This window comes from Poecilia mexicana, unplaced genomic scaffold (genome assembly GCF_051168715.1).
Source record: "Poecilia mexicana isolate PSO_F unplaced genomic scaffold, ASM5116871v1 scaffold_15, whole genome shotgun sequence".
Taxonomy (NCBI): domain Eukaryota; kingdom Metazoa; phylum Chordata; class Actinopteri; order Cyprinodontiformes; family Poeciliidae; genus Poecilia; species Poecilia mexicana.
In genome coordinates, this window is record NW_028263384.1 from 8,973,421 (window position 1) to 8,998,975 (window position 25,555).

Genomic DNA, 25,555 nt, shown 5'->3' on the forward strand with positions numbered 1-25,555 from the left:
CCGGTTAGTGTTCAACGGACGAAAAAGTGGGATTTTTGATCCTATAAACAGCTTTGAGTGCCGCTAAGGCACGACAGCCATCGGCCGCTTACGGGGCAGCACATTTACGCTCACCTGTGTCGAACGCTGTCGTTTGCAACCGGCTTTTGCTTAAAGACGTTGAGCTAGCTCCAAAGTTAGCTTAACGTCGACACAAACCTGTACGGTCAGTAGGAAACAAATCATGAGGTATTTGGCCACAATGGCAGAAAAAAAGTTCAAGGAGACTTGGGAACGCGTCATTCTGTAGCAACTCCTGTCTCCAAATGTTTTAACTTTACCTTAATGCAACAGCAGGACTGTTGAAACGTGGACATCCTGGATGCTTCCACAGCTCTGTCCAAATCAAAGCTGGTTTTGGACAGAATAATTGGTGAGCAACTGGAAAGGTGTCTTCAAAGCCCTGACCCCACACCTATTTGCTTCCTAAATGGAAACCAACTAATTTCAATAAAAGTTTGACAAGTCCACCAAAGGAGTGGTCAAACATCCAGGAATATTTATGCTGTTGAGGAATACAACTTGCTATGGGATTTTTTTATTTTTATTTTTATTTTTTTGTCACAATAAAGTCAAGCTTGATTCCTAAACTATGTAAGATGTTTTCTTCACAGTGGAGGCTCTTAATTCAAAAATAAACATAATCATCTGCAAAAAGGTGCACCGGCATAGAAATTCAGATTCAGTGAACTTTACGTGACGCAAAGATGGGTGGAGGGCTGGCACTCCAAATGTCTCTTCATAAAAGTCAAACAATGAAGCCTGAGGGTTCTAAAAGTTTAGTTTTCATCTAAAGTGGCCGATGTGGTTGTTTTAGTGGTTACAGTTTGCAGAGCTGCCAGTCCGTCCGTCTGTCTGTTGTCACTGTTGGGACAGAAACACATTTTTTACTCATCAGCTGACGACTGCAGAAAACACACGGCAGCTTTGGCTGGGAGCAGCCGAGGACGAACTGATCACGGTAAATGTCAAATGTCGCCTTTGTTTTTCTTCGGTGCGCAACGTCAAGGATTTGGTTCGCCGTCGCTCCGCAAGCAGCTCAGGTTTGTTTGCAACGCGCCACGACGGTCCGCCATGACGGATGGAAGTTAAGGACCTCATGCTGCCCCACCTCCTGTCTCATCTGCTTAACTGTTCAAAAGACAAAAATTAAAAAATAAAAAAATAATGCTGTTCTCCATCAGGCTCTCCACGGGGAGCAGAAAAAAAGAGAAATGCACAATAAGTGTTGATACTGTTGAATTGCACACAATTTTAAACTCTGAGGACTGCTGCTATTGCAAACATCTCCCACGCAATTTCCTGTCTCACCTGCTCATAGCAACACAAAATGAGTGAAGATTTCAGTCTGAAAGTCTCTTAAAAGAGCAGCTGACAACTATTTTAAGGTTTCAAAACATCTACCGTGTGTGTAATTTCTCAATTTCTCCAGCAGTTAATGTTCCTGGATGACTAAACTTGTCAGCAAACTTTCAAAGATAGAAACCCTCCCAGAAACTGACTGAAATCACACTTTAGGCTTATCTGAAGAGAGTTTCAATGGAAATATCTGTTTTCATTCCTTTCTCTGTGAATGGTCAGGGTGGTCCTGTCCAGGATTCCCAGTTGGCTAGAGAGATTTTGATCGGAGCCGATGAGTAACGGGGCGGCATGGTTCTCAGATGAGTCGAGGCTCCGCTTTACTGTTGGCTCGGCTTGAGATCTGCAAAAGGCCGGAGAGATGAGTGGCAAGGAAAGATGAGCCGACGGCCAGTAACGGCTCGACACACAATCTCCCCCTCCCCCCCACCCCAGGAAATTCGCAGGTTGTTTACTTGCACGGCGTCGTGCGACTCGCGGCCAGGACGGAGCGCCGTCTGAAACGGGAATCTGTCACACAAGATTGGCCGTTTCTGATAAATCAGCAGGCGGGAGGGGCAGACGCTCAGAGCGTTCTGCGAACATCAACATTTTATCAGCTTTTAAGGTGAACCAACAATTTTTTTCTTTTTTTTTTTTTTTTTTTTTTTTTTACACTGTCTTCTGAAAAACAAAACTGAAAAAAGGTTTGTGGGTTTCAGGCAAGGCTTTACTATTTAAGGAGAGGTGTTTGGCAGGAGGCAGAGATGCTACCAGCAGATGTTTCACATTTTCTCTCAGGGTGCCCACACACTCTTCTCACCTGAACTCTAAACACCTTCTCTGACTTATCTGCTTCGTTTTCTGTCCTTTTCATCTCTCTTGCATGCCTCCCCTGCACCTTTTCAAGTTGGAACCGCCATTTAAAGGTTTCTTATCTGGTGGCAACAACACTTAGCTCTTCTGATAGTATTTTAAATGTAGCCTCTGGCTTCAAATGCCAATAAAGGTTGATTTAAAAAAAAAAATAAGTAAAGAATTAAACAAATCAGGACTGACTGACATTTAGATCATAGTCATGTTCATAATCACAAGTGTACACTGCAGTGTCTCACCCATACAACTTTTCACATTGTGTCGCGCTAAAGCCACAAACTTTAATGTATTTTATTAGGCTTTTAATGTGACAGACCAATGCAAAGGCGTGCATGCTGGTGAAGTGGGAAAAACAAGATTCATGGTTTGATTTTTTTTTTTTTTTTTGACAAAAATGTTTTACTAAAATTGTAAAGGATTGTACAAGATTTAAATAAGTGCGCTTCAGTCTGACACCCTGAAATAAAATGCAAGACTAGAAAGCAATTGTCTCCAGAATTTACATATTTAGTGTATAGATTTTTCCATCTATTTCAAGAGACAGGAAAACGTGAATCAGAGAAGCAGAGGCAAGAGAATTTATCCGCAAATCAACTGCTTGTCACAAACTCCACATGTCTGTCCTTGAGTGGCAAGAAAAAAAAAAGAAAAAAAAACATGGATGAAAGAAACCCATCTCCATGGTAAAACGTGGCAGCGGCAGCATCATGTTCTGGAGACGCTTTACACTGAGATTAATAAAATTAAATTCAGGTTAAATTCCATGCGGTGAACATCTGTAAAAAGGTTGTGTTTTTTTTTTTTTCCCACAGTCTCGGCACAGATCCTTAAATCTGATCTGGCAGCACTTGAAGTATTTTTGGGGAGAATATAAGACAAACAAAACTCTGAAATCCAGATGTGCAAATCTGGCTGAGACATATCCCAAAAGATTTGTTAATTTTATCGCGACAAAAGGTGATCCTGGAACGGACTGAGCCACAACTTTCTTGCAGAAAACAAACAAACAAACAAACAAACAAAAAATAAATTAATTAAAACACCTCTATTATTTTCCTTCCACATCACAATTTTGCACTGCTTTGAGTCGATCTGTCAATTAGAAGAGACATGTCTGAGTTAAACATGACAACATCTGGAAGGTGTAAAGGGTGCAGTGGATGACAACAATCCCCCTTAGGTTTTCACAGAGTAACTGTGCTTTTCTATATTGTGTGTACAAGTAAATGTCGAAAGACTAAATCGTCTGCGACTGCGAAACAAAGCAGCTTATGAACCGAATTCAACTCACACACAATTATTCTCTTAGGTGTTTCTGCATATTTTTAAACTCTGGCAAGTACAGAAAAAAAAAAAAAAATCCCTGTGTGCTGTTCACACTATTTACACGCTATTTACAGCTGCGTGCAGTATTCAAATGAGTTTTTTTTTTTTTTTTTTTATAAACTGATGTTCAAAGGTCACACTCCTCTTGTGTAAATGCCAAGCTCACAACATGTGGAACATCAGGAAATGCAACTAAACTGCAAAAAGGAAAGTGACATTTCTGTCACAAGAGTCGAGCCAGGTGGTTATTAGTTCACCTCACTTCAATGCATGACTGGTGAAGAGGTCTGCTTTAAAAAAAAAAATAAATATATATATATATATATATATATATATACGAACTGCAAAATAATCCGCCTTCATTAATGGATCTCGGATGGACAAAGTGTAAAGCGGTACATTTGTGGGTCAAAATGTACCTTTAGTGATTCTAAAAAAAAAAAAAAAATCATCTAATCTGAAAAAGAAAGTCAAAGACATTTAGTTCAATTTCAGACTTTTGAAATCGGTGTCGCTCTGAAAGCCTGCGTGCATTTTCAAAGGTCTCTGTAGCTGGAAGCGGCAATCCGGCGAATAAAATGCAGCTGTTGTCCATTGAGTTTAATGTGTGCTACTTAATTATTGGTTGTAAATTGTTTACTTCACTTGAATAAAACAAAGATTTTCTCACACACACACAAAAAAAATAGTTCTCACCAATCAAACCCGATCTGCCGTTCGAATAAGGTCAACTCATTGGCTCGCAGATTTGCTCTCCGGCAGTTAGACGGTGATTCAGATTAAATTATGAATGTAAGCTCTGCATTTTGTTTTGTTTTTTTTAAAGATAAATGAAAATGACATGACATAAACCCAGCACCAATCTACTGACTTTAGACCAAGATTTTTGTAAGAGCAGCTGTTAGCATAAATTTAATCCAGCCATCATCAGAATCCATGGTGAGTAGTCTAGATTAGCCTGAGCCGCACACGCACGGACGGCTGCAGCACTTTTTCAAAAAAAGTATGACTGGTTGCACAAACAGTATCTGCTGTAATATTTAACCATGTCGTTGTGGAAAGACTTTTGAATTTTTTTAGCAACAGGAAGCCAGTAGCCTATAGAGTGTTGAATAAAGAGACGCAGCTGAAACAATGAATGCATGCTTTTAGGCAATGGCGGCACAAACGCAGCATCTGTCATGCTTGTTTCGTCCGTTGTTTACAACTTCCTGTCTCCGCTGGCACAAAAACAAAAGGTAAAACCGTCACATGCAGCTATGTAATAATCACAAGTGAGGCGACGTGACCCATAAGACTGAGGCCACTTTAAAAATATAGATGTGAGGATGATAAGGATGTGGTGTTAGGACTCATGCACAAAAGAAAAAGTATCAGACAAGAGTCACATATGGGGAAAATAAATTGGATTTAGAAGGATTTTTTTTTTCCTACAGTGAGAACAAAGGTTGATTCTGATTTAGCTGAAACAGAGAAAGAAGTTGGAAGAGAATATAATGTAGCAAAGCTGCTCGGTTTGTCACAGAACCTGAAGAATGAGGAGCTGCTGGCCGCCTTCAGCAAACTTCAGAGTAAGGTGAGGATCTCCTCATCATACAGGGACACACACACACACACACACACACACACACACACACACACACACAGACTGGTGTTCGAATCACAAGCTCTGCTAATTACTAATAAAAAGTCATTAAAGCTGACCACTTTAAACTGCCATCGGCAACATGGTGGGACGCCGATTATGAACAAAGTAACAATAAATCACAGAGGAACTCCGTGTTCAGAGCGAAAATAAATGAATGATTCACCAGTTTGACATTAACTGACCGCAAATCAGCCGAGAAACGCCGAATTACACGACTGAATTGGTGAGGGGAGACGTCATCCTGTGACCCCAAAGCCGTGGGTTCGATTACAGCTCTCTCCTGCAATCGAGAGATTACCACCTCTCAGTAGAGTCCCACAAACTCTATTTAAGCCGGTAGATAGTTTGAATAATTCACTTTAAATCACACGCTTCTGCAGCAGTTTTCAAAAGACGAACTAACACATTTTATATTTACTTATTATAACAACTAAAAGCTTAAATATGAACCAGAAGAGGCAAGGGGTAAAATATGACAACAGATTTATCACGTCAGTCAAGGTGACCCATTTAGTTCCTCCGAGCCAAAGGCCTCCATCCAGTCGGTAAACATTATTATATGAGACGTCCAAATGAAAGAGCGTGCTGATGGATACGCGGCTGAATGTGTGTGCTAGAAAAATAAAGAGAGAGAGAGAGGTGAATAGGTGTGGGAGTGTTTACCTGCGTGAGACTGGATGAGGGTGGCAGCAGCTCTGGGTGGGGAGCCGTGTGTGTGCTCTAACCGGGACGGGATGAGTCAGAGCCGCAACAATATCTCATTTCCCTAAAGCTGGTGCTGCTTCGCAGCAGGAACCCTCCCCCGGTGGCCTAATGATGTCCAAGACGACACAAACATCAGGTTGAAATTTTTATAACCACTCAGTAATAAGTTATAAAACAAAAAAAAGGTTGCATGAATGCATTATGTGAAATAAACCCGAACATTACCGAGGTAACGACCTCTGGGAAATGCCCTGGTTATTTTAGGACTTTTTTTTTTTTTTTCCAGACAGACGTAAACAATGAGACAGAGATGTGTGTGTGTTTGGAATAAAGCTATTGATCCAACAACACTTCACATGGAGGCCTTACATAACCCTCATAAAAACAAAAAAATAATAAAAAAAAAAAGAAAATCACGTATTGCTGACAGGAGCATTATTTCACTGCATTATTTAAACTTTTAGCTCCAGTAAACGAGAGAAGAAACATTTTGTGTGAAGCTTGAATTTGAATTACACTTACTTTACGTATCCCAGTGGTCAGCAAACTTTAAAATCATTTGAGCCATTTTTTTCCAATGCTTTTGTTAAATCAAATCTATAAACAGCCATATTGATGATTGATGAGCATTGGGTGTTTTTTCTTTTTGTTTTTATGCGATTCAGCACATCTTTTACTACCCGACTCATTTCATTGTATATATAATTTTTGCAATTTATCCATCACATAGAGATGTGCCTGCAGCACTTTCTCTTAATCTCGGCCATGAGGATGGCAATAAATCCTTCTGACTTTATTTCCATGAGAACCATGGCAATAAACCTCTCTATACTTAAAAAGACAAAAGGAGAGAAAAGTGAACCTTTGAAATGTTCTGAAAAAACAAGTATTAGTCAAAGCTTTCTAACCTGTCAGCATGCGCTCCTCGCAACTCTCCATGCTTCTAATTTATAGTCGCCGGTTATAAGCCCCACTAATGGATCTCAGATGTCACAGCAGGAGTGGACGCACCGATGCGTTCGTCAACAATTATATCCAGACACACCAACGGAGAAATTCCGGTCGAATGTGTTCAAAGTTCAGGAAAAACACGAAGCCATATGGAAACTTTTATAATATCTTTGAAAAGAAATGAAAAAGAAAAAAGAAAGGTTAAATAAATATGCACTGTACACAGAAGAAGCTCAACTATATTCCAGTAAAGTGCCGTTACATTCCCAGGCCTCTCTGTTCAAACAAGACTTTGTGTGTTGATGCACTCGGTGTTTCGGAGATGTTTTCCTCATTTTTTTTTTTTTTTTTTTTTTATGCAGACAATTTTACGCATATTACGCGTAGGGTGTTTTTTTTTTTTCATGCATATACAAACAGAGTGTTTGTTTCCGTTTGTGATTGTCTCTAAAAATAGAGCAGTTATCCAGTGTTGTTAGTTTCCTTCTTCCCTTCACAGAAGCTTACTAAAACGCAAAAATTTTAAATTAAAAAGAATAACAGAGGATGATATAATGCCAAATTCCCAAATTATTCATCTGTCATGTTTTTGTTGTTTTTTTTTTTGTTTTTATCACTGAGAATTGTTTTTCTGTTATTTAAATGTAGTTTTTCCTGTTATTTAAATGTGAAGTTTGATCTGGATTTTTGCCCTGTAAAGACAAATTTTTAGTATTTTTGATCATTTCAAGTGTACTAATATTGTTGTGCACTTGAAATGAGACAAAACTAACTTACAAGTAAGTTTTGAGGAAGACACAGAAGCTTGTTTTAAGCCAATAATTGCTTAATATATATTTTAAAGTACTAGTTTCACTGGCAGATTACTTCAATTATAAAAAGACATTTTTCCCATGTTGTAGGTGAAATAAGCTGCCAGTGGAACTAGTGCTTCTTCATCAACATTAGGAAATGATTGACCAGCTCCAATTTTTTGCTGAAAAGTTACTTGTAAAGTCAGTTTTGTCTCATTTCAAGTCGACTAAGACGTTTGAAGAAACTCGACCAAAAACACCGGGTAAGATTTGGTGTTTTTGCAGCGTGTAGTCACCCTCAATTACTCCGATACATTCACATATGAAGACTAAACGCAACAAGCAAATATTGAGGAAGACTAAAAAAAAAACAAAAAAATAAAAAAAAAAACCACTGAATATCAACGAAAAAAAAAAACAACGAATAAATCAATCTCTGGATCAGATTGTGACAATCTGCAGCTTTCCGAGAGTGTGACAGTAAGAACAGAACCGAACAGAGAGACGACAAAAGTCCCACTTTGACAAAAACGCACAATTAACACAGAGCAACTCATAACCACAACAACAACACGGCTCTGCTTTGATGCCCACGGCTTGCTTCGCGAGGGGAGCCGTCGTTTTCCCCTGATAAGAGAAATTGTGTTTGCAATGAAAGTATCAGGCTTATTGTGCAGTTTCATTTGACACAGCCACCAATTTCAGCAGGGGGAAGGCCAGAGTGATTTCTCTTTGAGGAAGGAGATAAGGTGAGGAACGGCTGAGTGCAGGCAGAGCCGAGTCCATCTAGGAGAATACTGTGCAGATCAATAAAGTGTTGCATGATTACATCACACAGGCTAATAACTAATTAATTCACAGTTTTTTTTTTTTTGTTTTTTTTTTTAGGATTAAACTGCACAGACAGTGTCTGATTTGTTCCTTTGTGAGGTTATGACACGTCGGCGCAGGCCTGCTTTATGTCGATAACAAAACCGGCCGAGCTCATCAGCAGCGTACAGTTACAGTGACGTGCAAAGGCATGAAATGTAAACGGTAAAATACAAAACACGCAGAGAGCGGCCTTTACGGGGGAGCAGGAGGAGGAACGTCTTATCTAACGCCAGGAATTGCAGACTTTTTACATTTCCTTTTTTCGACAGAGTAGAGAGGAGAATTTCAAAATGAGATCCCCTTTTTAAAAGAAAAAAAAAATCAGCAAAATTATTCAATAGGTTAGATTTTCTCCCCCTCCCCCCAGTTTGTCCGGAAACATTTATAGTCTAGTTTGAACAAAATGCCACATGTAATGAAAAAAAAAGAAAAAAAAGTCAACTGCAAGTCAACAAAAAAGTCAACAGCTTGGAAAAAAATATATTTGATCATAATTCAGCAGATATGAAAAACTCTGAAATATTCATTTAAACTGTCAAAATCAAAATATCATTTAATTTGTATGAAGATTTGAAAACAACAGGAGTTTGGAAAAGGCAAATGCAATAAGACACTAAAAGAAGCAAAGAGAAACGCAACATAAAAGACGTCGTAACTGTGTTTGTTCAGCTAAAACGCTAAGGATATGATTTAAGTGGCACAAATTTAAGAAACCCAAAGTACATGCACTTCTGTTTAAATATTGCTTATGCTCCATTATAAACAGGGCTGCATTTGTCTGAAAGAAATTTTAAACTACACATCAAATTTGTTTCCCCCTCATTCAGGTCTGAAAGCTCATATTACACAGCAGGAATGGGATATTTTTTACATGATTAAATTAAAGGATTATGACAAAGGCATTTATATTCTTGACACCTGTTTTAACATCTTCATCCTGCCTTTATTGTAAAAAAATAAACTACAATAAAAATAAAAAAAAAAGAAAGAAAGAGCCTCAGAACAAAGGATGACTGGGCAGAATTAAGCATCCTGAAAGAGATTTTATTATTTTTTCATATTTTGTTTTGTTTTGTTTTTTCCCACTACAATATCTGGTTCTCAGATGAAGCAGAGTGGGAGCCCTGAAGAGACCCCAGTGTGGGGGAACTGGGATTCTCTGAAGAGATCCCAGTGTGGGAACAACAACATAAAAAAACAACACACACACACACACAAAAGAAAAAGAAAGAAAAAAACTGTGTGACACCTACACACTTCTGAGCTGCTCCAATTCAACCTTTAGCATTTCTAATATCCAGTTTATGCTGAGTTAAAGCGAGACAAAGCAGTGGGGTGAATATCAACGTCCTGGAGACCGCAAGTGACTCAAAAGCACAAACACACACACACACACACACGGAGTCACAAGAAGCAGAAGAAGAAAAGATGTGAAACTTTATATATTCTAAGTTCAAAGAAAATGAAATTCGAAGACTGCAGTAGATTGCACAGATGAACGCTTGTTTAGGCTTGTTTACGTCTGTTTTGGGATTTTCCTGCCCCAATTCTTACTGTCAGCGGCATGACTCAGGTAAACCAGATCGATTTTCCAGGCTTTTGCTTCCATCCGATTACTGTTTACATTCTAGCGCTTAAATAGAAGGGGATAACACAATAATCTAAGAACAAAAGCACGTGGAATTAAATCTTTTAAAATGCATTTCATTTTTAATTCACAGCTTTTTTTTCTTCTTCATCTCAAGTAACATTACACAAATAAACAAAATTAGGAAAGGTCTTCAATTTAGTCAAATCATTCACTTTTGCAACAGGATAAATGTAAATGTAAGTTTATTGAATTTGTAGGGAATTCCTGCTTGTGTGAAATTGAATTCCCCTGCGTGTGCAGGTATGTGTGTGTGTGTATGCGTGAGAGGGAGTGTGTGAAGATGAGAGAAGGAAAAACAACCCCAAAATGTCAAATGTCTGCCTTCTCATCACACAGGAAGCTTATCAAGCTGTGACATTTTGATTATCTGCTCTTGTTGTTTATGTTGTTTACTCTGTGCCTACACAGGATACAGCCAACGGCATCATGGATGTTCGCGGCTCCTTCTGTCCCACAATTATCATTTGATCTGTTATTAAAATCACCACATGTTTTGTCATTTAAAAAAAAAACAAAATGCGGCTGCGGGTAAAAATAGAGCTCATCTGGATCTGTATGAAAGTGAGTCGAATTTCAAAAAGCATTTTTGGTTATTGTTTTATTGTTATTATTATTAATTTTTATTATTAATTTTTTTTAAGTAGCCTGAAGGCGATGTTTTTTTTTTTTTGTTTGTTTGTTTGTTTTGTTTTTCTTTTTACAATTGAAGACGTCCTTCCTCTGAAAATGAAACAAACAAAAAAAAAAAGCAGTGCAACTTTAGGATACAAAGAGCGCACTTTTGTTGCGCTGATGTCCTTGAAAAGAATTAACGCAAAGGAATCAAGCTGATATACGACGCGATTATTAATAAGACATTTAACAAGATTTCTCTTCGCAGCAGCGACGTGCAGACAGGTGGATTCTGTCTCTGCTGCGTTCACGGACAGCCTCTCCTTCCCGACGGGATTGGAGTTTGAAAGGCCGTCGGATCTCCGCAGAACCTGCGTCATAAATACTGCACACATTTCTCCACTTAATGTGCAGGAATTTAAAAAGAAGGGCTTCGTTATTGTGTGTGTGTGTGTGTGTGTGTGTGTGTTTTTTTTTTTATTATTATTATTTTTTTTATTTTTTTTTTTTTCACTTGTCCGAGTCGTTTTTCTGCATTTTAGAGACGCAGAAAGACTTTCACAAAGCAATTTGGGGGAAGAAGGTGAAATTAGGTTCGAGGAGAAATCTCATTAGAGAAAACGGAATGTTATTTTGCCTGTTTGAAAATATCCAGACCTACAGAATTACAATCCTTCTGGTGAAATATAACTCCATGTGTGAATATTAATAATAAAAACATAATTTTAAAATAGATTCTCACTCAAGCCAAGAGAGTTAAATATATTAAAAAAAAAAAAAAACATACAAAAACTATTCCTATGGACATTTCTTTCTACGTGTACATGTACAATTCTTCTTATATACTTTTCTATTTTTAGAGCAAATATTTGTTACATAATGGTTATTTTTGTGTTTTATAGAGTCGCTTTAATCCACCTCGCATTCGTTTCGAAATTCCTGGTCCGATTAGGGAAAAATTATTCCCGATTTTAAATTTATAAAAACAAGCTACTATTTACAGAAAACAGGGCGTGTGCTATTAGTAATTATATTAAATATTTCAATTTATAAAAGCCAAAAACAACATCTACGGGTATGAAATACTTATTTTTTCCCTCCTTGTTGACTAAAAACCGTTGATTAAAGGTTTTAAAAACTGCAAGTACTCATAATGAAAATAATCAAAGAATTAACACTTAGAAATACAGAAAATACGACCAAGTATTTTAATAAATAGTAGCGTGAGATGGGCGGCATGCATCAGCTGCGTGAATTTACACAACTACATGGAAGTTTTTAGTAAGCTTACATCGATTTGGAGCGAATGTGCCCCATTTTCCCGACAATAACAATCATTTAAAATCAACCTAATCCAATTGCCAAACTGATTTTAGTGATTCGGATCAATACATAAATAGATAAGTGTCTATATTTTTCAATTGACGTACGGTTTGGATCGGAACTAGAAAAGAAAAGCGTTCAAGAAAGAGACACTGCAGTTTGGTGGGGGAGCATATTGTGGTATTAGGTGGGAAAGAGTCGCCCTCTAGTGGTGAGAAATGGTTAGACAGCATTATTTCTGGCTCATCTACCTGGTTTATTCTTTCTTTTAGTCAGCTCCTCTCTGAGTTTCTCGGTCTTTGTGAGGCATTTTGATGAACAAAGAGCTACCATGCCATAGTGTTACTGTAAGTCACCCCAACGTGTTATCAATTACTTCAGCGGCCCCCCACTGAGAGAGCCGCTTCCCCCACCACAGGTCAGCGCTCCTGATGACACATGATGACTGCCATGAAGTGGAAACAGTCAGCCTGTGCCAGTGTTTCCTGGAAAGCCCAAAGACTTCTGCGCGATCAAAGTAACAAAAACAGAGGAAGGCTTTCTTTTCTGTTAAAGCAACAACAGCATCACAACACGAACACGAACACGAACTCTTTGCTCCGGCAACAGATGGTAAAGAAGCCCACATTCAACAAATTGGACTATTTTCTACACGTTTTGCTGCTGGAGGAGAACATGCAAAATGCCCTTCGTTAAGACTTGCTTTTTTTTTTTAAGAGGAGACCTGCAATGGTACAGATTTTTCCAGCTAAACCCAAATGAAATATGACATCAGCGGCACCGCGAAAACATTTTGGGCCGGATGCGGCCCGTGGATTATCCGGGGTTGGTGCACCAACTCTAAATCCTGAACAGAGTTTTATTTAAGTTTGTCTAATCTTCAAATCTAAACCCTCTTATTTATTTATTTATTTGTTAATAAATAAATAAATCTTGATATTTATTTATTATTACCCTTTTTTTTTCAAATCAACCTACTGACCTGTAAAGTTATGTTTTCAATTATCTATTTACCAATAATCATGTTATAACATCCAACATTTACACCTAACAAAAATCAGTGCTTTTGATTTTCTGGTGTCACATTTAAATTGTGACACCAGAGGAGAAAGAGAAAAAAAAGGATGTCTTAAAATAAATACATTAACAAATTAATTTTGAAACTCATCCAAGCTGTACATTTTTATGAAAATATTAATGCATAAGTAGATGTGTCTGAATGGCTTGATCATGTAGGAATAAATACAAAAAATAATAGTTTCTCCCAGCATAATTACCCCAATCCAGCCAGTTTCTTGCTGCAACTACACCCTTAAGCGACCGAGTCCTAATTTTTATAACCTGCAATTAATGCATTATTTTTACTCCATAAAGACAAGCGGGAGGCAGGACCGGACTCAGCGGTTCCCATGACAATAATTCCCAGAATGAAGTCCAAAGTTTCCCGAAACCCTCCCCTCTCCACGGCTTTGTTCTGCAGATCAGGGACATCTGAGGAAGGAGCTGGCAGCATGTCATCGAGAACGCACAGCAGGTGGCAAGACGTAGAGCCGAAACCGTGTGGTTAGAACGAGGAGAGCAGAGGAGGATTTCAGAAGCTCTAAAGTTTTTATTTCTTGTGCTTCGTACCAAGAAACGTGTAAGATATTTACAAAAGAGATTTACAGGAAACAGAGAAACAAAACTGAGACTTTTTTTTTTTTTTTTGCAGAGCTGTAGGGTTTTTGCTCCATGACCTTCAAGAAAGCGATTTGCCCCACCATCTTTCCAACAAAATCCTTTCTAATGGCTTTGTTGGTATGTTGTGCATCGCTAGCTATTCATTGTGGCCTGTCTTTCATTTAGATGAAATAACTACTCAAAGTTAGTTCACGCAGAACTGTTTGTCTTGACAATAAATGACCTAAAACGCCTGAAACAAAAAACAAAAACCACACCCAAGTATTTTGGAGAGCTTTTGAGACAATTTTATCTGATGCCGATTGCATCTGTGAGGATATAATAAGTACGGTGCCGATATATTTACTAACATCCTCAGCAGATCTGTGTAAAAAATACCTTAAAATTGATTCATCATCTATCGTATTAGCAGAAGACTTAAAAATTTATTACGAATTCATCCTTTAATTTAGGTACATTTATTCAACGGGGATAAAATAAATTCTACAAAATTGCTGTTGCCATGATCGCCTAACAATCCCTTTAAGATAAATATACAGCCAATATTTTAACAGGAGGATTATCCACATTGCATGGCCAAATCAACAGTAGTTGATAATCTTAGTCCCAGATCTAAATCCTATAGAAAATCTGAGCTGAGGAGAAGATGGCATTAAGACAGGAAGCCAGAAACTGGATGATCCTCCGAAACAGTCAAAGATCCCAAACTCAGCGCGCTCCAACCTTGAGAAGTGGTACTGAAGACAAAATGCTGTCCTACCTGTAAAAATATTTTGTAGCACAAAGCACTGATAGAAATTACAGAGTATTTATGCAAATTCAACTAAAGATACACACATTTTGAAGCTTTTTTAAACATCATCAGGAGTTCCTTCAAATTTACCTGTGGTTTAATGTCAATCAAAACTAAACAGCTGCTTAGCAATGCCCTCAAACCAGAAAGTACTTTTACTTATTACAAACGCCGTAGCCAATGTGGATAAACCACTAATCTAAGAATCTGAACTAAAAACATTCAGAATATATTGTGTTAAAATGTAGACAGATTAGTCATCTGTAAAGACAATGAATGAAGATGGATTACAGCTGCTAGACGCTGCATGCTGGGTAAATGAAGAAAACAAAGGAAGCGCTGAGGCCACTAGAGGCTGACAGCTCTCCCTGTGACCGTTTCTGCTTTTTACACAAGAGCCACATTTCTTAGGCTAAATGTAGCAGCAAGGCCGATCAAAAGGCTCGGCCCAGCAATTTTATCCTCGCCGTAAGCATATTTCACAAAGCAGCTTGAACCCTGCAACCTCTACATATCACAAACAGAGTCGGGAAATTAGCTCTGCAGCAGCAGGACATTAGTCATTTCATAAGAGAGTGAGCTAAAAGGGTTCGATAAACAAGAACGCCTCAGTCAGAAAATGAGACAGCGACCCGAAGAATATGAGCTTCTGAAAACACGTTCGTCATTTGGGCCTCCTGTTATAAGCCGGAGCAACACAGGCAGAGTGATGTCTCCAGGCGCTCTTTGTCATTTACTGTATCTGGCAGCGCAACCGGTGATGAGTAAAGGTGCAACAGAGCACACACGCCCACGGACGCCCACACGCCGCTGACCTACTACTGTTTTCACCTTGACAAGACAACTTCTGACATTTGCCGATCTCAAACCTGACTCATGGGAACGCACACGCTACAATCCAGAAGTGATCTGAATGGCTTACAGTCATCTGAGGAAATGACTCTCGAAGTCAGGCTCGCATCACACAGGCACATGTGTTGATACTGAGCTGAGATCCAATATTATTAGTAGTATTGGTAAATGTTACATATATATGTAGTATATATCTATATCTATATCTATCTATATAGATGAATAAATTTCACCAGAGTCCATGTAAGTGTGACAGCCCGACCCCGTGTCTAGTTGACATTACCGACTCATGAATTTCTAAAATGAAAAGGCTTTTTAAGGACACTGTCATGGTTTCATGATTTGACGAAGCAAAACCAGCTTGATTCAAACCAGTACGAAACTTACACATACCGACACTGGGAGATACACACATTTACGACATACACATATTGTTGTGGCCAGAGCTGAAGAGGAGGACGGGTCACACTTAGATATGGTTTAATCCTCAATGTCTGCTAGTCTGAAGCCCAGTTTGCCTAGTTTGACCAATTTATCACCATGTACAAATAAGATAAAGCTGGGGTGCTCTGGTGGCGGAGGGGCAAAGCACAACCCATGCATTGAGGCCCTAGTCCTCATGCCGGTGGTCACAGGCTCGATTCCCAGCCTGGCGACACCTGCTGCATGTCCCCCCACCCCCCACACACACACAATCCTCCCCCCTGTCAAACTACCTTCAAATAAAGGCCACTAGAGCCAAAAAATTAAGATAAAGCTCTGTAAGATGAAAAAAAAAAGTGTTCAGACACACTTTTGTGCATCCGTTTTGCATTTTTAATGAAATAGAAGTATAAACTTTAAGCAAATACTCCTTATTTACTGCTTTCTACTTCAGCAAATGCATTCTGATCAATATTTCAGTCTGCCACAGACTGTTTTGGGCAATTCGAGAAATTCAAAGTGTTGCAACTCTGATGTGTCACATACACTACGCATATACGCCACTGCAACTAAATTATGTGTGCAGCACATTTGTCGAAGCAAAGACCCAATTCCACACTTTGCTACACCATGCAGACTTTCTGTCTGCGCTGATGAAAACTTGCTCGTCTTCCGTTAAATTACTGCCACTCATTTGCAAGACTGGCCGACTCAGCTTAAAGAAGGAACTCAAATGTTTCATTGTGAAATTTAAAACATTTGAAAATGTTGTGTGTTATGCTAATAGCAAAAATAATTACTCGGTTTCACTTCTAGTCTTGGAGTATGTGACGTTATTTGGCTAAGTAAAATCAAAGCGAGTTTGAGTTGTGTAGCTTAAAGAACATGGATGTCCAATGTGCGTGTCTGAACAGACGAGTCAAATGTTCATCGACATGTCGTCAAATTACACAGTTAGGGAGCCATTATTTCATTCATTCAGGTGTGTTGAGCCAGGAAAAGAACTAAAACACACAGGATAGAGGCCCTTAAAGGGACTGAACTTGGACATCAGCGTTACAGGCTCTTTCTGGTGCTGTGAAGGTTTTTATTCATACCTCAAAAACAGCATCATGTGCAACTATTCTTGCAGAGTAAGCATAATTATTCCCTTAAATGTGGACACAGATGTCTGTCTGTTTTAAAGCTTTCTCTCTCTCTTTTTTTTTTTTTGCAGTTTAATATGGTCATGGTCAACAACAAGAAACAGCTTTGGGACACCGCTTTAACACAAATACAGCACACAAGCTGTTGGACTAGGAGATGATTAACGTTAATCAAGCACCGTTAGTTTACAGCTTACAGACAAACTGAACTACAACAACCTGATTATACTGAACATCTTCCACTGGATAAAATAGGAAATTACAAGATGATGTTCCCAACAATGTTAATGTCAGTAGGGAATAAATTACTAAAGATGGCATTAGGCTTTTACCTGAATATCAACCAGAGCAAGTTAGTGTCATAAGTTTAAAACTCACACTTGGATGCAAAATCACTATAGCGAAGAAGCACTGTGTGAATCTACTTGCAATTATATTTTATTTAACATTGTTATTATTAACTTTTGACATTTTAATCAAAAAATGTTATGAGGAGAACAAAAACCTGATTAATTACATGCAGTGTTAAGTTCATGTATCAAGTTCAAGTTTTGTTTACTGTACTCATATTTTGGTTCTTAGAGGTTTTATTACATATTAATAGGTTGTTGTCTTTGTTTCTTCCAAATATGTTTTATGCAGGGTTAAACTAAGGACCAAAATATTTCACAGTGTTTTTATTTCACTCTTTGGTAGGGATTTGAACCATTAGTAGGGCAGACAACAGTAGACAAAAACTAATCAATCGTCCAAACATCCGTTAATTTTCTCATTGGACCTCAAAGAAAAAACAGAAATTAGTATCATTTTTTAAAATCTGATTGGTGCCTGTCTTGGCACAATTTGCTTCATGTCGAAATACTGACCCTGTGCATTAGATCAAACAGTAAAGTGTTAAATTACACCATGATGGGATTGCTCCATGGTTACTGCAGGACTGTGAGAGGAAAGAAAATAACTGGGCTATTCTGAACCCAGCATATGTTAGCATATGAGTCCCTGCCTCAATTAAAAAAAACCTATAAAGTTTTAGAGTCCAACCAAGAGATTTCCTAGATGTTGTGTCAGTAATTAGACACCTTAGGACATTTAGGTTTAATCAATGGCTACAGTGGACGTCATCACTACATAACATTTAATTTATCAAGCAATATGCAACAACAATAAAGTTGACATGACAACATCAACTTCCAATCCTGTTCGATTACGATTTTGTTGTAAAACAATCAGCTTTGGTGTCTCCACAGTGAAGGGTGACAGATGAACCAAGTAACTTTTTTTTCTTTTTTCTTGTATTGCATGGGAGTGGGAGAGCATTTCTCTGCCCGGCAACAGAGAGAGCTGAGTCATCTCTGTCACAGCCCTCCCACGCCTCGCCACGCTGCACTACTCTCGGTATCTCTCGGTGTGGAGAGGCACAGCCATGGACTTGATACCAAAACTAGCATCATCACTTCATCCAGGCCCACAGATGACAAAAACATGCAGTTACCGTAAAGGTTGGCGGGAGGAGGGGGGCCTTGGTGGAACAAGGCTGGCATGGGTGGGTGTGGGTGTGTTTTGTAGCTGTAATGTGTGTGTGCGTGTGTGTTAGCCTTTCAAAGATAATTTACAGAAACTAAAAATTATCAGTTTCTGTAAATGGATGACAGTCATCCATTACAAAGGGAGTGTCTGAAGGAGTAAAGAGAAAGCGATTAGAGATGTTTTTTTTCTTTGTGTTCTTCTGACCAATCTGTAGGCTGATTTGAGACAAATGTGATATAAAATGCCTTCAAGGCAAGACTTCGTTGATGCGCTGTTGTCGTATTACATTTGTAGAAAGGCATTGACAACCAGAAAGGAAATATTCAATAATAACAAAAATCAAAGTTACATACCCCTAATTTTGAATATTTGGGGTATTTAGGCCTGTTTGCTTGCAGCATCTATGGTGCACCCGTTGCCCACATGTTTAACCCTCCCTTACACTGTGCTAAATTTTGCTGCTCGTCTACTGCAAACTTTTCTGGCATATTGACATCTGTGCAGTTTGTTTAGCTTGCTCAGCAATTTGTTCTGTAAAGTGTTAGCTGGCGGTTTTGGTTACTTCACTGTGATCAAGGTTTCGATATTTATAACCCAGGTCAAAACTTGAATAAATGAACTCCTATATGTTTGTAACTACAGCTCTGTTACTTAAAAGATTTCCATCCTGATTTTTTTTTTTAAAAGGTTCCATACACAGATAACATTTCTAAGAAACTGAAAGGTTAAATAATTGTTTCTGTGTCAAAAGAAACCAAACTGTTTTCCTTTTTTCAGCTTCAGCTCTTTCCAGAAGAAAGACTGTAAATCTCTCAGAGTACTAATGAAACCATTGTGGTTAAAGGCTCTCAAATCAATTTAAAAGAAGGAGAAAAGAATAAATCTCATTTACTTGCACAATGCTTCTACAGACGCTGCGACTAAAAAAACTGAACTTATGATGTGCTTAAAACTAGACAAAACAGAATAAATATCATAAAATTAATATTAATGTTAACATCTTGGACTTTCTTTGTAAAATGATTATTAAATTAAATGCATGTTGTCCAAACGCTTTCTACAATATAACACCTGAGAATGCACTGAGTTGCCAGCAATTTACTTTATTTAAAAACTGACCAATTGCCAGTAAATACAAAGAATTCTATTACAAAAGTAGTATTAGTGAACAAACGCTCTGTATCGATGCAGTGACTTTTTAATTATCATCTTATCTAAAACTAGCGACCTGTCCGGTAGTACCCAGCCTCTCACTCAATGACCACAAGAGACAGGCACCAGCATGTCATGACTCAGCAAGTAAAAGCAGGTAGAGACTGACGGGATTTAATAAAAATCTAATTATTACGCTGGTACACAATAATGTTGACATACAGTGAGTGACACTGAGGTGTCTGCATGTCTAATCATAAACTCTGAATCAACAACATGTAGCCTCAGTACATCATTTAAGGTAGCTAGTCAAGTAGTTTCTGACATTAGCTAAGCAAGCTAATGTTGCAGGAGGCAGCAATTTGAAAGCATTGCAATTTTCTGATTAATTTTCTGGACTCAACATGAACATGGTTTGGAAAAAACAAAAAAAAACAAAGTTAACATCTTTACCATAGTTCAGATTTAAAGTACTCTGACTGTTATTGTTTTAGTTGTATTCAGCCAGCTCCCTCTTGTACTTTAGAACAGAAAGATGGCGAACAAACATTGCTCTAATTTTTGAGGAAAGACTGAAGCATTGGTAAATACATCAACCAGGGACGCCCAAACGGCTGGAACCTACTTTACCAACTCAATGTACGTAAATTGCTAAGCTAACATGTCAGTACATTATTGCCACTTGTTGGATTAGAGAGTTAAATTGTATACCAGAGTCAAATGTTGGCGGGAACATTTGAGATAGCATTAGCATTACCTTTAACTGCTTCAACTAGCTAACAGGAACAAGACGTGCTGTACAGCCTGCACTAAGGTAGCTAACACCAGCATTACGCCAAGCTTAAGAAGGCATGTAGTTTCACAATAGTACTTTAGCTTACCAAGAATAAAATAAAAAGAACACCAAGTAGTAGAAATCCTTACAGGTCTTAGCAATTTTTAGTTTTGTCAGTTATGCTCGTTAAGAGATTTTGATGATTACATAAAACATACAGTAAAAGCTAATAGACGCTCGAGATAAGCTCCAATAGGACTGCGAGAGGGTCTGGTCAGATATGGTGATTTTGACATACTGTCCTTGACGCACGTTCATATTTTCATACGTTCATGCATTCATTTTTTTCCCATCAGACAGAATCGCTAACGCAAATTCAGATTTGATGGTGTTGTAATTTCCAGGAGCTAATGGACCAAGATTTTCATATTGATCCACCACTGTGTGCCTTACACATTCTCACAAAACTACATTAGAGTAAAGAATCTAAAGTCAACTCCAGGCAACTAGTTCACCCTCTAAACCTGGAGCTTGTGTTTCTTTATTTTTACGGTACAGCTTGCGGATAAGATGCGCATCGATACAGACTGTGAAACTCTCACCAACACCACTAAAAGATTCATTTCTGTACATAAATCGCTCCCGAGTTGTACTTCTTTGATCATGTTCTTTTTATTGTGAGGACAGCTGATGCAATATCACCAAGACATCTAACACAAACGCTTTCACTTTAGCCCTTCGAGGTGCGGACAGAGCATCACCATATGATTGAGCGACTAAATTTAGAGCAGCCGGTCACAGGACAAGTGGGAAACGTAGCCAGTGTTCGCCACAGCCAGCCCTGCCACCAACACGCTAAAAACGGTTCCTGTCCCCAGCTGTGATTATCAGAAGTCCAATTTTACCTCACTTGTGCTATTTTCAGTACTTTGCTACAAGACAATGAATTGTGCTTTTTATTTTGCACCACATCTGCTGAATGAAAACCAATCAGGGTGATCTATTTAAAGAGTGCTTTAAGACTAAAGAGAAAAGAATAAGTCTCTAGTAGCGAGAGTTAAAATCATCAAAGATGAGAAAACGCTTTATATTTTCCGTCCAGATCTTTATTTCTTCCTGCTTTAAGCCTTATGCTGTCGCTTAGGTTATAACTTTCTTTGAAGCCTTTTTGATTTGACCACCTGAAGTAGGAAAACAGCAACAAAACACTGGAGCCACAGCTGAGAGTGCAAAGCAGTCATTAAAGTTAAAATATGAGGGGTTCCCTAGAGTCTGCCCACCTCCTCTGATTTTCAAACAGAAAACGTCAGTAATGGCTGAAGTAAAGCTCAGCTTGCTTTCACTTACCAGTTTGTCTCCCTTCATCCTCCTCTTCATCAGAAAGTCGCCAGTGAACACTGAGAAGAGAGGAGAAAGAAGGGAAAAAGAAGAGAGAAGGAATGTTTTAATCACTCTGAAGGAAGCCAACCACCTTCCCACTCACATTGCTGAGTATTCACCTCACACAGACACACAGCACAGCTCAAAGCACAAACTAAGAGATGCCTCCAACAGACCCAGAAGAATCACAGCAAGATGGGGAAAAAAACATAGTCGGGGGTTACAGAGTGAAAGAGTGACAGTAAGACAGAAAATGTAGATCCAGAATAGAAAAGAGGAATGAATAGAATGTAGAGAGGAGAGCATGATGAAAGGGGGAGGAGAAAAAGAGCGAGAGTGGAGAAAGAAAAACTGAAATGCATGGCTTGGCTGAGTCATCTGTAACCACCACTTCCTTCACTGCTCTTAGAGCTCTACTGATGACTGGCCAACTTCTAAAACAGGCACACACACACACACACCAATCATCTCCTGCTTTCAGCTTCACACCACTCAACATCTTTTGTTTTCTAAAAAAATTATATCTCCTATGTGGCTCTCTACTTCTACATATACCATCACGGGGAGCATGAGAATGGCACAAATCTAACGGGAGGTACAAGGTTTTAATGTTACTGCTTGAAGATTGCGTTTAATTATATATTTAGGAGTTAAGACACTTCAAATAACTGCAGTACACACAGGACCGAGAAGTCTGTTGCATCCTTGAGATTATGGGATGATTATGTGAAAGCCTGGGAAAGCGAGTCATGGGCTGACCCCACTCCAACCAGTCAAATCAAGACCGTTTCCTTTCCCAGAGTCCCCTAAAGGATTGTTTCTAAGTTGGGCGTGTTCAGAAGCTTGCTTGATATGTTGTTAGATGATGGGGAATCACAGAAAAAAAAAGAAATGTAACTTCTTTTCTAAAAAGTGTTTATTATTCCATCTACCCGGCAGCTAAATGGCCCTTTTCTACTGGACTATACAGCCAATGGCTTCTTCATTAGGTACACTATGTAATACCAGGCTGGAGCCCTTTTTATCTTCAGAACTTTAGGCTTTGGCTGCTGCTTGGAGATTTACAATATTTTTGGACTCGAGTCAGCTGTAGTTGCCATGCCAGGCCACTACATGGCGCTGTGATTTTAGAATGTCACTGATCCTTAGCTTCCACCTCGCTAACTTTCACCTCATAGTAAACAGTAACTCATCTCCATCTGCCATGAACAAAGTGGGTATGTAATGTGTTCCTTATCAGAGACGGTGCCAAACTGAACAGGTTAAGTAGCACAATTCTAGCCGCGTTTGTTTTTGTTGTTTTATTTCCGTGCAAGCATAGAACAAACCCTACAGGCTTTCACACATCCACGCGGGGTTGATACGGAAAAGTTTCACTCGGAGACCTGGTTTCAGATAATGCCGTTGTGAGACATTCTGGTGTCGCGTAAACGAGTGTCTGGACTGCAACAAAAAGGCTACGGTTTAGCCGTGTAAACGGGGAATCTTAATTTTCATGGCATAGATTCCAGAAAAGGTCCTCAGACATTTTGTTTCCTTTTGACATTAGTTCACAGCATCAGTTCTCACCCCAAATGTCCCCTGTTGGATTGAGACCGGGTGACTATGGAGGCCAGGTAAGTGTAGCTAACTCACTTAAGAAGCCATTTTTTGAGATAATTTGAGCTTTGGATCATAGTGGAGTATCCGGCTTTAGGAAGCCATAAGAACATAGACATACTGTAGGGATGGACATGATCAACAGCAGGCTGAAGGAATGTTTTATTGGTGTAAAGGTGAAAACCGCTTCACTTTCACGTTGCTGACTCAAAATGTCCACTTTACATGTAGACTACTGTATTGCTTTTTTAAGTTGTGTTACAGGAACTCATCCCACAAAGCATATTTGATACACATTTCATTGAAAGTGGAAACAATATTTCTATTTAAATATCTCGTGTTACAACACAGACAGCTGAGAATCATATACAAGTGCGGCCTAAACATGTACTTTTTTATTTTATTTTCAAAGTTAGACACTGCGATTTTTGTTCAAATGTGCTCAGTAGTTCGGGCATTACTGTTTCCTTTTACGTCAGTAGTTCGTGTATTTTTATTATGTTCGAAAACATCATTAAAGAACTTTACAGACAAAGGAATATTCCTCTGAAAAGTGTCATATCTTGGGCTACAAAATTACTGAAAATGCAGCCTAATTCAATTGGAAAAGCAAAAACACTTAAAAAGTCTGACAACTACTGCTTCAGCCCAGTTTAAATTGGTAAAAGACACCGTGGCTCCTCGTAGGTCATTTTTGGTTACAGTGCTGTGGAAACGGAAATTCCTAACATTGCTGAGATAAAGAAATACCTTTACATCTCCTCCATGCAGACAACATTTAACCTTTTCAAATGTCATTTAGCCACACAGGCTTAGGCTTATCATAAAAAAGCAAGCTTCATGTAAACAACAGAAATCAAGCGAGTGCATTTTTGGCATAGTTGTGGAGAAAGATTTGACCCAAAAGAGGCCAGCCAGACTTGACTGTCTGGGTTTGGGGAAATAAAACGGCAGTAATAGCACTTCTTTAAAAATGAAAAATTGTCTTGTTGAAGGAGAATTATGCAATGTTTCCTGACAAAGATCTGATAATGCTTTGAGCACTGAGGCAAGTGGCCCGATTTCTGTTTTAGATCTCCGAGAGAAAAAAAAGTAACTGAACCATGACAAAAAAAAGTAAGATTACAGTTTTTCGGAATGTTTTGTTAATACCCAATAACTCATTTATAGTTCATTTATTCTTGTCAGAAGTTACACTTAACTATGTTTGTAGCGATGAATAATTTTTTTATTTGTATTTGGGTTATTTTATACAGTTATTCAGATTAGTGTGTCACTGGTACACACACAAACACACACACACAGTTCTTGTGTCAATATGAAATATCAACTCCCTCATCTCAGAAACAGAAACAAACCTAATGAGCCAAACACGACAGCATCACACCCCAGGACTGTTCCTTCTGCGCACAAACAAACATGTACCCACTGAACCGATGAAGCCCGTGTGGTCAGAAACAAATTACAGGTTATTTTAAAGTTCAGCTTGTGACACATAAATGTTTCAAATCAAACTAAATTTGCCATCAGAGAAAGACAATTGACCAAATAAAGTTACTAAAAGAAAATGGTGATTTTATCAAGGGAAAAAAGCATCCAAAACAACCTGGAAACAAGCTGCAACCTTTTTAAATCACAACATTGTTTCAGTTTCCCACATGGGCCTCATTACCGGACGAACTGCTGGCTAAAGAAATGACTTAAAAAGAATAGTTTTGGAAAAGCAACACATCAGAAGAAATTCGAGAACAAATCGGAAACAAAGTCACTGCCAACTTCGCAAAGGGTTACAAAGCCGTTTCTATGGTTTTGAGAATCCAGTGAACCACAGCGAGAGCCGTTATCTACAGGAGGAGAAGAACTGGAAACAAAAATGAGCCTTCCTAAGAGTCTTGAAACGCTACTGCAAGAACACAGCGACTGCTCATCCAGGAGGTCACAAACAAGCCGAAATAACAAAGCTCTACAGGCCTCATGGTTACCGCAAGGATTCATAATTCAAGAAATTAGAGTCTGGGGTAAAATGGTGATTGTTCTGAAAAAAACAAAAAAAAAAACAAATATTTATCGAAAAGAAAATAAAGGACAATTTC

General features: G+C 38.6%; 1 long non-coding RNA gene across 5 annotated transcripts in view; it reads right to left on the reverse strand.

Moving 5' to 3' along the window:
- Positions 1-25,555, reverse strand: part of LOC106907758 (uncharacterized) — a 172,582-nt gene that overhangs the window by 123,745 nt on the left and 23,282 nt on the right. For all 5 annotated transcript variants that reach the window (XR_015765465.1, XR_015765466.1, XR_015765464.1 and 2 more), the window contains one exon: positions 21,831-21,880. This is a non-coding gene — a long non-coding RNA (uncharacterized LOC106907758). The remainder of the gene's footprint in view (positions 1-21,830; positions 21,881-25,555) is intronic.